This window comes from Pan troglodytes, chromosome 6, assembly GCF_028858775.2.
Source record: "Pan troglodytes isolate AG18354 chromosome 6, NHGRI_mPanTro3-v2.0_pri, whole genome shotgun sequence".
Taxonomy (NCBI): domain Eukaryota; kingdom Metazoa; phylum Chordata; class Mammalia; order Primates; family Hominidae; genus Pan; species Pan troglodytes.
The window spans coordinates 72,501,772-72,513,346 of record NC_072404.2 but is presented as its reverse complement, the minus strand read 5'-3'; the positions used below and the strand labels follow the sequence as shown (position 1 = coordinate 72,513,346).

Here is an 11,575-nt window from a genome sequence, read left to right as displayed (position 1 = left end):
ACAGGAAATTTATTAGCTCTTATTTGTTGATTCCGTTAGATCATGATCAATATTAAGCCTGAAAACAAGGTGGCCACATCAGTGATTTGTAACTCATGTTTATTCTAGTCAGTCCGGGGCTGTAATAGTAGTCGAATGTTTATGATACTATCCTTTTTTAAAAAACTATTAATATTTTTATTGGCAAATAAGAGTTATATACATTATGAGGTACAATGTGATGTTTGAATATATGTACATAATATGATTATGTTGAGTTAAATAACACATGAACTCACCTATCATTTTTGTGGTGAGACACTTGAAATTTACTCTTAGTTATTTTAAAATATACAGTAATTATTGTTTATTGTAGTCACCCTGCTTTGCAATAGATATCAAAACATATTTACCCTGTCTATGTGAAACTTTGCATTCTTTGATCAACAACTCTCTGTTTTCTTCCCACCACACCCAGCCTCTGGTAAAGATTATTCCACTTTCTACTTTTTTGAGTTAAACTTTATTCTTGCAGTATTTGTCTTTCTGTGCCACGGTTATTCCATCTAGCATAATGTCTTCTAAATTCATCTATATTGTTTCAAATGATAGGATTTACCCCTTTTTAAAGGCTGAACAATATTCCATTGTGTATCCAATATTTTTTTAAAAAAATGAATTTAAAAGGCCAGGTGTGGTGGCTCACACCTGTAATCCCAGCACTTTGGGAGGCCGAGGGGGGTGCATCGCCTGAGGTCAGGAGTTCAAGACCAGTATGGCCAACATGGCGAAACCCTATCTACTAAAAATAACAAAAATTAGCTGGGTGTGGTGGCAGGTGCCCGTAACCCCAGTGACTTGGGAGGCTGAGGCAGGAGAATTGCTTGAACCCAGGAGGTGGAGGTTGCAGTGAGCCGAGATGGTGCCATTGCACTCTAGCCTGGGCAACAAGAGTGAAACTCCATCTCAAAAAAAAATATATATATATATATATTTATTTATTGAAAAACTCATGTTATGGAAGGATATTTCTGTGTTAAAGAACATGTTAATGTAATTCAGTATACACATATCTTAATAGCTAATTTGTACTGAGCACTAACCATAATACTACTTATGTGTTAATAAATTTAATTCTCACAGTAACTGGATAACATAGGCATTACACTTATCCTTATTTTGCAGAGAAAGAACCAGAGCTATGGGTAGAAATGACTTGCTCATAATAGTAGAATATTAAAACACAGGCAAATATGTCTCCAGAGATAGCACTTCTGAGTACAACAATAAAAACCCTCTTTAACCAGAAAGGAAACAATTAACACTCACTTTTAATACAAATTAACAAAAATTGAATAATTAGATACATTTTCATTGTTCTGCGTGTTTGTGAATGTATCAAATGGTACATAAGAAATAAGCCAGAAAAAATGTTAGTTAATATTTTAATGAATAAAATTGGAAAGTAGTTAATTATTATTTGCAGATGATATCTTTGTTTGCTTTGCTAACAAAAGCAACTAAAAGATGATTTTAAAGGTCTATTCAGGTGGGTAGGCAAAATTTTAAGATATTCCCCAGGATTGCCAGTCTGTTGCACACCTGCTGTGGAATCCTTTTTCCTTGATTGCAAAAGAATGTGTGACTGTGTTGGAAAATCATTCATAAAATTAGGTTGTTAATGTGTTGCTTTTGTGTTCATCAAAAGGGAGATTATCCTGATTGGGCTAAACTGAATCAGAGGTGCTTTTAAGAGAAAGGGACACATGATAGAAAAACATCCCAGGTGGCCTGGAAATAAGTGACTTCTACATGGGCCATGCTGTAAGCTGCTTATGGAGGCCACATGGCAGGAAATATATTTGTATATTGTCATCATTTCTGCCTCCCACATGTTGCTTCCAGTAGGGAGGACAAGGAGAATCCCATTGCAGAGGAAAAAAAGGGGGGTCTTAGTCATGCAATAAATAATCACCTTATCTGAGATAGCTTAAGATAAACAGAGGAGACCACAACACAACCACATCAATGAGAGGAAAAAGGCAGTCTGGTTGAAAGAGCCCACTGGCATTGAAACGGGAAAGGTTCCCTTGTTCCCCTCACAGAGTGTGTGATGCGGGTGTGGTTCACTTCTTTGGTGCTCCACTGCACTAGGGAAGCATACAGACAGGCAGACCGACCCCATGGCAGTGTCTAGGGGTAAATGTTTACAGTTCCTGAAGCCCCAGTGGGCATGTGTTACAGGGCGCTCTCTTAGTTTGCCGTCTATAGGCAGCTCGTATTAACCAGCTCAATTAGACCCCCTTCCTTATCACCAGGACAGGGGGATTTCTGTATCCTGTGGTTTCTTGCCTTGGTGTACCAGAATAATCGGATCACACGTGGGCTTGGAGAATGAGTGTAAAGTTTTATTGAGTGGCATAGCTCTCAGCCAATGGGGGAGGCAGAAGGGAGATGTTCTTTCCCTGGAGTTGGGCCGCTTGGTGGCCCTGGCTCTCCTCCGACTGCCCGGACCAAACTCAGCCTAGTCCTACCAGTTGATAGCCTGCTGGTGTGCTGGTGCCTGCGGGTGTGCTCTTCTGCCAGCGTGCTCCTCTCGACGTCCTCTTGAGGACCAGCCACTTGCATCTTCCTCTACCGATGTGCTCCTCTCCACGTCTGGTCACTTGTGTCTCTGCCTTGCTAGAGTCCCGGGTTTTTATAGGCCCAGGATGGGGGCATGGTGGGCCAGGGTGGTCCTGGAAAATACATTTGGGCACAAGGGCAGAAGTGCCTGTCCTCACTTAGGTCCGTGGGGGTGGAGCCCTGGCCAGTGACAGCGCCCTCCTCTACCCAGCAGTTCCCTTCCCCACTTCCATATTATTTAAACGGACTATGCTCTTCCCTTCCCAAGCACTCTTGTATCAGCCTTATGAGGCAACATTTAGTAAGCTGTAGTGAATGGTCAGCCTCTGGGATACCAATAGTCTACCAAAAAGGCTGAACTCATTCTAATTAAATCAGCATGTCTGCACCATTCTGATGACCCTGTTTTACATTATCCTAGGTACTCTCCTAGAATTAAAATTATCATGAAAAAGCATACCAAATTTTTCATTTTCACAATTGAAAAATTTTGAAAACAATAAATTTAATAATGAACTTCTGCTAATTTTAGAGGATTCTACTATACTGTAATCCAACATATATATTTCTTTTTTTTTTTTTTTTTGGAGACAGAGTCTCACTCCATCACCCAGACTGAAGTGCAGTGGTGTGATCTCAGCTCACTGCAACCTCAACTTCCCAGATTCAAGCCCTTCTCCTCCCTCAGCCTCCAGAGTAGCTGGGACTACAGGCATGCACCACCACGCCTGGTTAATTTTTGTATTTTTAGTAGAGATGAGGTTTCATCATGTTTGCCAGGCTTGTCTCGAACTCCTGACCTCAAGTAATCCACCCACCTCAGCCTCCCAAAGTGCTGGGATTACAGATATGAGCCACCGCATCTGTCCATAATATGAGTATTTCTTGAAAGCATGAACAGTTATGTGGATATTTGCTCTTAGATTAACATAATAAAAGTAACAAAACATTTAAAATCGGATAAAATTAGTCAAAACCACATCTTTTCAATGGCTTAGCATAATTGCCATGATTTTTGAAATGGACAGATTACTAACAAGAAGCAAAGACCAGATTTAGGATTTGCTCCGTTATTAAGTCCTTGATATTTCAGGGCAGTACAAGAATTTCGATAGGTAGGAAAATGCATACAATATACACACATGGCTTTTCTCTGATTTGCTTTAACATTAAAAAATTGAAGATTACAAATCTAATCTCTTAATTTACAGTAAATTTAAAAAGGATTAATTTTTCCGCCAAGAAAATAATTATATAAAATTAATGGGTAACAGATGCCTTTAGCTGCCAGAAAAATAGCATGACTAGATTCAGTAAGTATGTAGCCACGCAAATAACAGTCCATTACATTAAGACCCTAATAGGTGCATGTGGAAAACATTTCTGTGCTATGTTGTGCACCTTCACTCTGCACTTTCTTCTGCCTGTTTACAGAGATACCAATTTCCCCTGAGTAACTCAGGGTGAATACCGAGAATTGAGAATGCTGTGTTCAGAGGGATTACTACAAACATCATTAACACATTTTTCCATATTATAAAGACATTTCATAAATCTTATTCTGCCTCACAAAGGCTTTTAGTAAAAAAAAGTTTCTTTACAGTGCTCAAATTGAATTCATGAAAAATTTCAATATTCTAGGTAAGTCAGAGACACTTAAGTGTCAATAAAATTTCATAATACATACTTGAATGAGATAAAGTCTTCTTAACTAAGAATTTTATTTTATTTTATCACTACATTTAGAGAAGAATAAAAAACTGGTACTTTGAGCCAAATAACAGTGTTTGGCACGTGAGTACCACCAAACACGTGCTCTTCATCATCATCATTAAAATGGCAATCCACGTGCTTTCCTGGCACCAGGTGGCCTGTTTTCCACTGATATAAAGTGCAGAAGGCTTTATATTAAAATAATGAAGGAGGGTGATATAAATTGAATACCTGTATGAAATACAATTTATAATAAAAAGCAGAAAGAAATCTTACCACTAATGCTTCTCCTATAAAATATCACCAGAAATTAACTGGTTATTATCCTCAGTTTTCCTTCCATGAAAAATGGCAGGGACACATTGTAAGGAACATCAAAAGAGAACAGATGAAGTAGCCAAAGGAGACAGGTTATCTGATCAGACAGCTAAGTCAAAGGTGAGGAAGCCTCAAAGAATTAACACACTTCAAGCCCTTCGAATATAGGAAGGCTCCATAAGAGAAAATAAACCTCAGTATTTCTCTGTGGAAATAGAATGGGCCGCTTCTTGAGGGTATATTTTCATCTCTCAGGATGGCTACAGTCAGAGGACAGAGGATGGCAAACTCCATTTGCCAGCCTCAAGCCAATGGAAAGTCCTTAAAATCCTTCAACAAGTTTTTCACTTAGGAAAGGATAAATCTTATCATTGTGTTCAGAGATTCTTTTCAGGCAGAAAACCTCTAAGTTGGTTAAGCATGTAACCTCTCTAGCTCACTTCCAACAGGAATTGACACAACTGGCAGAAGCCCAACCCCAGGAAATAGGAACACCTTTGTTTAACTCGAGATTTGGCATTAGTGAAAACTCTCTCCTTTCCTAAACTCAAACTGGGAAGAGCCCTACACTGATTTTCTTTCAAGCCCCTTGGCAGTAAAAGTTACAGGTATCAAATTCTGAATGCATCACACTCAAGTCAAAGCCTGAAGAGCTGAGGGAGCAACCTCTGACAGCCCAGAGGAATGTCCTGAATATCAGTGTGGAGAAATAGAAGATCTTAACCTGAAAATCATAAAAGATAAGTAACTGAGTGAGAGCTACTCATCTTACTCAATCCCATCTACCTCACCAGATACTTTAAAAAAATTCTACATTTCCTCTCAAAATTCACCGCCAAATATTAGACCTTCTTTTTAATGCGTATTTGCCAGAAATTTCAATTATACATAGAATTGCATTTGTAACTTCATAAATTCCCAAAGGAAAATGTTATAGCTTGGCAAGTAAAGTTTTAAACAGAAACTATTTACTACACCACTTTTGCAGGAATTGTTATATTCACGCTATTATTTGCAATAGAACTGTACACTGTGGCACCCACAATGTGGAATTCTGGTTGTAAAATTCTAATTGCTGAAACAATTTGCCTAATTATTATCTTTGTAAAAGGATTAGCAGTTGCAGAAAAGATTTAGTCAAGTTTGTTTTGCTTATAGCAGGAGTAAGAGTTATGGATAGGAAGTAAGCATGGAAGTTTTACTATCGTTAAGTTTGATAGGACTTTGTATTAAAGATTAGTACTATGGTGCACTCTAAGCTATGGAAAGAAGGTTATAAAAAGATTTTATATAAGAAAATATCTTGTATGATAAATTCTTGTCCTGAAAGGAAATGACTGGCTGTTTAAAGGAAGGATGTTTAGGACAAGTCAGAAATTTTAAGAATCTTGTAAGAGGGCCTGTCATGAAGGAATTTAATAATTAAAGGAAAGAAATTGCTAAGATCAACACTAAAGTTATTTTAGCCACCCAATAACGTATTCTCCCAATGATATTGTAAGTTATAAAAGATGGCCTAAACCTAATAGTATTCCCTAATGGCAAGTCATGGGGGAAATGTATGTTTTCTCAAAACAAATGTTACTTTCATATTAACATTTCTGGCAATGTACAGCAACATCTAGTGGAGGCAAACTGGTATTACAATCCATTGGTGCAGCTAACAGCTAACAAACTCTGCTGTCACAGTTATGGTCTATAGGATCTCTACTAACAATGGTAAGCTAAATACTCATATTCTAACCCTATATTTCAAGCCTTCTTGAAAAATTTCTCTCTTTTCACCTAGAAACAATTAAACCTTAAATGGTGCTATGAACAGAGCCACACATGGACACACCATTCTTTTGAGAACCCTTAGATCAACCTCAGAAGGAGCCCCAACTGCTGTCCCCCTGCCACAGCACTCCTTTTCTTTCTTTTCATTTTTTCTGTCTTTTTTTGTTTTTTGAGATGGAGTCTTGCTCTGTCACACAGGCTGGAGTGCAATGGCATGATCTCGGCTCACTGCAACCTCTGCCTCCCAGGTTCAAGCAATTCTTCTGCCTCAGCTTCCTGAGTAGCTGGGAATACAGGCAGATGCCACCACGCCTGGCTAATTTTTGTATTTTTAGTAGAGATTGGGTTTCACCATGTTGGCTGGTCTTGAACTCCTGACCTCATTATCCACCCACCTTGGCCTCCTAAAGTGCTGAAATTACAGTCGTGAGCCACCGCGCCTGGCCCACAGCACTCCTTTCCAACAGGAAGTACCCAGAAAGAGTTATGTTTGCCAAGCCCAGCTCAGTCGTGGAGACCCTAACCCAGCAGCACTAGAGGAATTAAAGACACACAGAAATATAGCATGTGGAGTGGGAAATCAGGGGACTCACAGCCTTCAGAGCTGAGAGCCATGAGCAGAGATTTACCCACATATTTATTGACAGCAAGCCAGTGATAAGTATTGTTTGTATAGATTATAGATTAACTAAAAGCACTCCTTACAGGAAACAAAAGGATGGGCCGAAACAAAGGGATGGGCTCTGGCTAGTTATCTGCAGCAGGAACATGTCCTTAAGGCATAGGTTGCTCATACTATTGTTTGTGGTTTAGGAATACCTATAAGTGGTTTTCCGTCCTGGATAGGCCAGGTGTTCCTCGCCCTCATTCCGGTAAACCCACAATCTTCCAGCAAGGGCGTTATGGCCACCATGAACATGTCACAGCGCTGCAGAGATTTTGTTTATGGCCAGTTTTGGGGCCAGTTTATGTCCAGATTTGGGGGCCTATTCCCCAGCATGTCCCCCTTCTTGTTTTTGCAGGGCAATAAAAGCAAAGGCAGCTTTATCACGGTGAGCTACTTCTCGCAGGAGTCAGGATCTGCATCTGCAGACTACACAAAGACAAACAACACAGATTAATAACACAATCATCATTGAAATCACAGAGCTTCCAAGTGTTTTCATCCATTTTAATGGGTTACTGGCTGCTAATCCGTCTGCAGCTCCTTCAAGCACTCCAGTTCCTGGTATTAAGGTCAGATGTGCCTGGGATGCTTTAAATATTTGTTCTTTTAACTTTGCAATATCCAAAAACCAGTTTGTAGAGTGTCCTTCTAGATGCTTTTTTATTCATTCCCAAATTTTGATCTTATTAAGAGCCATTAATAGTTTCCACAAATCCTTTTGTTAATCTCCTACAGTGGGTCATATCTTTTGAGGTTGAGGTGCCACTATACCGCCATGTTTCCAGATAATAAGAACTCTTGCCATACTTCTTACCATTTCTACCATCTGACTGTTTTGTTCTGACCAGCTGAACATAGTGTGGCCATGGCACACAGACTCAGAGGTACAATTCAAGCTAAACATCCCCTTAGGAGACCGATCAATAATGATTCTATAGGAATCATTGCGTAGCACCTCTGCCTGTTCTGCAATGCAATCTTCCCAAACAAGTACATTCATTTTTTCTGGCCAGGTTCAATTCTGTTTACAAATAGGTTTTTGAGGGTGGTATGCCTTAATTATAGGAGCAGATTCATTATGGTAAATATGGAGATCAGAAAGCATGTGTAACTGGGTCATAGAGTGATTACATCCAGGCATTATTGCCAGCCAAGATTGATAGATATGCCCAATAAGTATAATTGTTCTCTGTGTCAGCGCTTGCTGAAGGAATACTCACAGCAATGGTGATCACCGCTCTCATAGCTATCATTAAATTACTCATTGTGACTGGTTGTCCCGCTTTCCTCAGGTTTTCTTCCACCATCTGTGACAGCTTCTTGATCTTTCCCCAAGTAGGTGGCTGTGTTTGACGGGTGTTGCTCGTGACAGTTGGGGTCCTCCTCAGCATCAGTCTTGACATGGCTGCAACTGGGGGGTCCTCAGGATTCTCCCAGAATCTCTTCCACAGCATCTGGCTCATGATAAGGTTTTAGGTGTCTTGATGGTATCTAAATCAGCTGCTGGTTCTGGCCTGGAGAAACACAAGCATAATCTCTACCCCAAGTTATTATTTTACCTATTTCCCAACTTTTTGTTATCAGATCTCTCCACCAAACCAGTTGTTCTGTTTCTGTCTTTGCAGCTGGTTTCTGTAGATGCTGTTCAGCTGCTGATAGCATCTGGCCCTTAGGCAGGCTCAAAAAATTTAAAGTCAATAATGCTAGATTCAATTGTATATGCAGTGTCCCATAGTCTCTGTTTCCCCCCGCCCCCTTTGTTTTTGCTACTGCTGTTTCAGGGACAGATTCATTCTTTCTACTATGGCTTGTCCTTGAGAATTATATGGGATACCAGTAATGTGTTTAATATTCCACATAGAGAAAAATGTAGCTAGAGCTTGGCTAGTACAGCCTGGGGCATTATCTGTTTTAATAGAAGCTGGAATGCCCATCACCTCAAAACATTGCAAAAGGTGACATTTAACACAGGCAGAAGACTCTCCTAATTGGCATGTAGCCCAAAGTGGGAAAAGGTGTCCACACATACATGTACATAAGCTAGTCTCCCAAACGAGGGAACACGTGTGACATCCATTTGCTAAAGAGAATTAGGTTCCAATCCTTGAGGATTAACTCCTCCTGTAAAAGATGAGGAATGCACCATTTGGCAAATTGGGCATCACTGGGTAATAGCTTTAGCTTCTTTCCAGGTAATGCTGTATCTGCGTTTGAGACCAGAGGCATTAACATGGGTTAAATTGTGAAAGTGTCTAGCATTAGATATTGCAGTAGCAACTAGGCGATCAGCCATTTGATTCCCTCCAGTTAAAGGTCCTGGAAGAGGTGTATGAGCCCTAATGGGAGTGATATAAAAAGGGTGCATTCTACTCCTGCTATTTGCAATTGGGTAAATAAAGTCATCAGTTGTTCATCTGTATGAAATCGTAACTGAGCATTTTCAATTAATTGTGTGGAATAAACCACGTATGAAGAATCAGAAATCACATTAATAGGCATATTAAAAGCAGCCAATACCTCAATTACAGCTATAAGCTCTGCTTTTTGAGCTGAAGCATAGGGGATCTGAAAAATTGTACCTTTCCAGCCAGAGTAAGAAGCTTTACCATTACTAGACCCTACAAGGAGCCCAAGGACCCCAAAGCAGGGAGCAAAGGATGTTTCTCCCACCTGGAGCACAGCCCTGTTGCAGAAGGCACAGTCTCCGCTCCGGGAGCCCGGCAGGGATCCAGGCGTGGTGGGGGAGGGGGCGCCCGGGCGGGGCTCACCTGCGGCGGTGGGTTGTAGGGTCCCTGGCTTGTGGAGAGAGGCTGGCGCTGTTCCTTGGCTCCGCTCCCCAACGGGCAAAGCGCCAGGAAGTCGGGCTCCCGGCGGTCTCCAGGCTCTAGCTCACCCGCGCCCAGGCCGCACCCACCGCGTCCCCTCCGCCCCCACACACGGTGTGGAGCGTCCGGACCGGGCGTCAGCGGGCAGGGCCATGCAGCTCCTGTGGACGCCCAGAAGCGCGGAGCCCCTTCCCACTAGGGCCTGGAGACCACTCTAAACTGGCTCGGCGGCCCTGGGACTCGGGCTCCGGCTCCCGTGGTCTAACCCCTCCTGGGGGCTGTGTCCTCGCCGGACGCCAGGTCGCTGGAGACCTCTGGGTCGCCCCGGCTCCTGGCGACTCCTGGTGCCACGCGGTCCGGAACTGGCTTGCCTGACATGAGAGGGACAGAGCGATGCGGCTGGCGGGGCTGGGGGTCCCCGTTAGGTGGGAGAGCGGCGGGGCTGCTGCTGACCGGAGCAGCTTGGGTCTGTTGGGGAACCGTCGCCCTGAGGCCCCTCCGCCCCGCAAACCCTCCGGGTGCGGTTTGGGAGTGAAGCCAGACACCAAACACCATCCACGCTCAGCCCCACGTGGGTCCAGGAGTCCCGAGCCCAAGCCCCTGCACCTGTATTTTAATTTTTAAAAAAAACCTGAGGGTTAAAGTCAGGCAAGTCAGCTGACTCAGTGTTTGCCTCCTGCTGCCTAGATGTGACCAGCGTCTTTTGCTGGCAGAGACCAAGCCCCCCGAGGCCCTCCAGGACCCCCTGACTGGTGAGGCCATCCTCTGCAATTATGAGGAGCACTGAGGTGCTCCCTACCCAGGGTCACTGCCTGAGCCGGCTAGAGGCCCAGCAGGGGGCACTGGAGCTGTGAGACCCAACCTCCCAGAAGCTGCCTCCTCCTGCCCAAGGAGGCTGCGCATCCTCACTCAGGGCTGTGAGGGGGAATGAGGGCAGCTCACAGGCTAAGGGGCCGCTGAAGGCAGTTTTTGTGGACAGCTGACTTGCGAGCCTGGAGGAAGAGTTAGGGTGTGTGTGTGTGTGTGTGTGTGTGTGTGTGTGTGTGAGAGAGAGAGAGAATTATTTCATTCAAGGACATCTGCGTGTCTCAGTAGAGTAGGAGTGAACAGCAGCATCCCTGCAGAGGAGCAGCATGTGGACAGAGTCACAGGCTGGCTGGATCACAACAAATCCTTGTGGGTCAAGGAGAGTGGGTTCCCTGGTCAGCTGCGGTCTGGGTTTTGTGTTTGCCTTTTCCTGCTGTTCCAGTAAGCCAGGACACTGGGGCCAGATTGCCCTCAGCCATGGCCAAGGGTTCCCTGACAAACTGGGGAGGACGAATTCCCTTCCCAGCCCAGGGGCACAGGTCAGAGCAGCCTGTTCAGTGTGGATCTGAGCTCAGAGAGGGGAAGCAACTGTCTCAGAGTCACAGAGCAGGTCAGTGGCAGGCCCCGTGTCCCTGACCTCCAAGCTCTATGTCTCTGAGGAAATATTCCACCCAAGAGCATGAGAGTTCTCTGAGCATGGACTCCCTGGCAGGTGAGGTCATTTTACCCATTATCTCTTTTCATCCTCATTGTGTGTGTGGTTTGTATCAATGTCCCCATTTTATGGCAGGAAACTTAGGCACAGTGAGGAGCAAAGGCCTGTGCAAAGCTATAGAGCTCAGAAGTGGCTGAGCTGACCAGA

The 11,575-nt window shown here is 43.2% G+C and overlaps 1 long non-coding RNA gene across 1 annotated transcript; it reads right to left on the bottom strand.

Moving 5' to 3' along the window:
* Positions 1-6,975: 6,975 nt before the first annotated feature.
* Positions 6,976-9,843, bottom strand: LOC107976138 (uncharacterized). The gene is made up of 3 exons (XR_008536375.1): positions 9,752-9,843; positions 8,302-8,595; positions 6,976-7,507 (listed from the first exon to the last, which is right to left on the bottom strand). It is a non-coding gene; the product is annotated as an uncharacterized LOC107976138 (long non-coding RNA).
* Positions 9,844-11,575: the final 1,732 nt, after the last annotated feature.